This window comes from Apteryx rowi, unplaced genomic scaffold (genome assembly GCF_003343035.1).
Source record: "Apteryx rowi isolate R43461 unplaced genomic scaffold, aptRow1 scaffold_0, whole genome shotgun sequence".
In the NCBI taxonomy this organism is placed as follows: Eukaryota; Metazoa; Chordata; class Aves; order Apterygiformes; family Apterygidae; genus Apteryx; species Apteryx rowi.
The window spans coordinates 1,565,870-1,569,580 of NW_020447195.1; the positions used below are offsets into that span (position 1 = coordinate 1,565,870).

General features: G+C 41.4%; 1 protein-coding gene across 4 annotated transcripts in view; it reads right to left on the bottom strand.

Annotated features, from left to right (window-relative positions):
• The window catches only part of ZMYND8 (zinc finger MYND-type containing 8), an 88,957-nt gene extending 85,754 nt beyond the window's left edge, over positions 1–3,203 (bottom strand). For 3 of the 4 annotated variants that reach the window (XR_003254089.1, XR_003254024.1, XR_003254077.1), the window contains exons 1-3: positions 2,457–3,202; positions 1,300–1,411; positions 489–644 (exon numbers count right to left, since the gene is read on the bottom strand). The gene's annotated coding sequence lies outside the window, so the exon portion shown is untranslated. Of the gene's footprint in view, positions 1–488; positions 645–1,299; positions 1,412–2,456 lie in introns of all 4 variants that reach the window. The other variant, XR_003254138.1, reaches the window with a different exon arrangement.
• Between the last annotated feature and the right edge of the window lie 508 nt (positions 3,204–3,711).

Sequence of the window (3,711 nt, forward strand, 5' to 3'; positions counted from 1 at the left end):
GCAGCAGCCAAAGCAGGGACATGACAGTCCAACATTTGCCTAAAGGTTTGCCTGAGACTCCGTTTTTGCCTTGCTTGCTTGCTCCAGTCCTTCTTTCCTAATGTTTTACCATATGTGTGTCCCTCTTCTCTTCCGTTTTTCCCAGCTTGTCTTTTCCTAGGTAATCTCTCTCTTTCCTCGCCCCGGGGAAGTCCCAGAAGAACACAATTAATGTGTTTTGATGCCATTGCACCATTTACTGCTTATGAGGTATGGTTCTTCCCCACAGTGAACCTAGCTTGTCTATTTATATCCTAAATTCTGCTAGATGTGGTCTCTATGCTACTTGGTGTTTATAGAATGCCTAATACAAAACAAACAAACAAAACAAAACAAAAAAAAAAAACTTGGCTGGCTCTTCAACACCCCCCCCCACACACATACAAAAGGAAATCATGCAGTTAATTTGAATGTATATGTCTAATGATTTTTAAATTGGGTTTACTCACCCCATGAAAATGACTGGATCTTTCTTCTTTTCTGAATTTACTCAAATTCTGAATTAACTCATCTTATTTGACTGAAGCATAAAATAAAGGAGTCAAGGTGGTCATTCTTAGCTACTTCAGCATGGTCAATCAGATCTCTGGTTGATTTCTACAGCTCTGAAAATGGCATTAATACATACAATGATAAATCTACAGAAAAGTTTTAAACTGTGAATTAAGCTTTTTTGTTTTGTTTACTTTTTTAGCAGAAAAAGCCTCTATGAAAACAAGTAAAAATGCAAAGAATAGCTTTCTTGGCTAAATTAATTTGTTTAAAGCATAGGACAATGGAAATGACCCACTAGGAGCTAAAAAAAGTGAAGCAATCTTACCAACCAGTTAATAGACTACCAGTATTCATTAATGTATTATAGAAGAACCTACTCAGCTCTACCAGAAAAAGGGATGAGGAGGAAAGGCTATTGCTACGACAGTCATGTAATTTAGAAATACTGACAAGAAAATGCCCATGTATAACACAGAAGTTGTGGAATCAAAAAGGTAAAATACTTGGGTCTTTAAACCTGGAACTTAGAGCTTAAATAACACAGACACAGAATTATGAACTAGTCAGGAAAGTAGATAGCCAAAAAAATAAGTGGGTTGTCTTTATGTAGGCCCATCCAATTTTCTCAGTTTCCAAATCTTAAATAATCTAAATTCTGAAAAGATACCTGAGAAAAATAAGTAAATATAAGCAACAGAAGTATGATGTTTCCCTAGCCTCTTTTTATGCATTTATATAGTGCTTTAAACAATAGAGCTTGCTTACTTGCCAAAGACAGAGTCCAGCAATCTCAAGTCTTCTTGAAAAAGCACATATCACACACAGTGGAAAGAAGGGGTCACTTCACTTCATTACCTTAACATGATGTTGCCATCAACTGCCAGAGGAGAAAAACAGAACTTGAGCACAGGGTTCCAACAAGTAAAAAGGTGGTCTGCGACTTCACTTAAGTGTCTTTTTTTTCCCCTTGCCTCCCACACACAATGTTTTAATGCAAAAACAGGTTCAAGCCTTTTGTCAATTCAAATAATCAGTTTAGACAACTGTTAGCTCCTCTTGTGCATACAGAGTACATCAATATTAGAAATTTAAGTTCATATATGCAGAAAGGCAGAAGTCACTGGATATTTCTGGAAGCAGGTACTTGAACTCAAATCTGAAGTTAATATTACTGTAAATTATCATATCTGATTGCCTCATGGTATCTCATTGTCTAAATCTTTGAGTTTTATACCTAGCAAATCTGCCTCAAGATTCATTTTTCTGAGATAGTATAAGTATTAGCTTAATTATAAATCTTAAACTGAGGTAATGTATTAAAATTGAGTTTCTTGTACAAAAACATGCATCTGTGTAAGTGAGGAATGGATGATAAAAGTTATCTGCTCCTAAATTTCCTTAGTTTTGTTTCAAAATAAAAAGTCAAACAATATTGTTTGTTTGGAACTTAAGCAAATATATGAGGGCTGAAGTTTATACTGAAAGTGAGATTATCTACAAAGCTATGAATGTAGAAGCTATACAAATATAGAACAATTCTTAAAGCCCTACAGCTTTTTTCTTCTAGAAAGTCATGTTCCCAGCCAATAAAAATTCAAACTAGCTTGTTCACTCTGATACGGGACAAAAATGGTTCAAATTATATTATATGGGTATATTGTGGGTTACAAAACCATGTTCCAAGTTTGTGTTTCTTGGAACTACAAGCTCCCATTTCTATTTGGCATTACTTGCCCCTATCTCTAGTATGTGTCCAGAAGAAGAAGGGAAAAAACTTTTGAATCACAGTTAGTTTTCAATTGGGGATACTTTCCTAGCTTAAGAAAAAAGAAAAACAGTAATTATAATAACAATTATTGAAATCTTGCAATTTTATGATTTTCTTTTCATCAGAAAAAAATCACCATTTGTAAATGACTTACTGCAAGTATTTTTATTTAGAATCCCTCTCTTTGGCTGAGGTAAAGAACATGCATGGCTGTTGCTTTCCCAAATGTCCATACAAGCGCTCAGTAGCAATGCTTAAATTCTCCCGTAAAATCCAGTTTCTGAATACATTAGCCTGAAACTCAAAATGAATGTGGAAAAAGGAGCATGAGTATTGCCAAACTGAATAACTAGGAGAAAGTATAACAGAAAGAAAATTCTGGAGTACATAAAAATTGTTTCAGTGAGCATAAAACATTTAATAATCAACAAGTAGCAAAACTACCTTTACAACTGAACTGAATTTTAGGTCCTATTTAGCAACTGGATCCAGATGAATCACCCCTTCACTGGAATCAGCTGACACTATACTCCCTACAGCAGGGGAGGCATCTGGTTGCAAGATGGAACCTAAGTTTTATCCTCCTTTTCAACCCTCTTCTCTATGATGCCATCACCTCCTCCGGCCTTCCCCCTTTGCCTCGTTCACAGTTTTTTGATAGATTGGTTTGCTTTCTGCCTTGAGTTCCAGCTAGAGCCTGCAGATGGCCAAATCCTCACATTTCTAGGACTTCAAAGCACCTTTTAACCCCTCTCCCTCCATGTTAGTTGAAATAGTAACAAGGGGTGGGGGGGTAGTGGGGATTTCCCAACAGCTTTTGCCTAGCGGTGGTAAGCGACCACTGGCCATCCGCAGGCGGGGAGGACGGCGAGGAGCCGCCAGGGGGATCTGAGAGTGGCACCCGCCACCTGCGCGGGCGGCGCTCCGCGGACCTGTGAGGGGAGCTGGCCGCCCAACGCGCCTCTCATCCTGCAGGCCTTGCGAGGGCAGAGCCGCCTTGCCGTCCCCGGGGCTGGGGCGAGCACAGCCCACCCCCCCCCCCCTCACGAAGACCGGCTCAAACCGGGCCAAACCGGACTTGCCCGCTCCACAAAGCCACAGCCTGCGGGGACCGCCACAGCGCTGCGCCCGCGAAAGCCCGCCCCCAGCACGAGCCTAGCCCCGCCCACTGACCACTGTCTGTGGGGGTCTTCTGTACAAGCCCCACCCACTCGCACATGGGACTGGTTGGAGCCCGTGTCACTCACATCGCACCCCGACTCCAGTCGTGAGCGCCCAACTGCCGCTGAAGCACCGCCCCCCTGGAAACCTCTCCTCCCAGCCGCCCAGCGATTAGCTGCTAGGGCTGCTAGTTAGGGAGCTTCTTCAGCTTGATTGGCTACGGAGGGGTAGGGGGCGGGCCCCGGGGT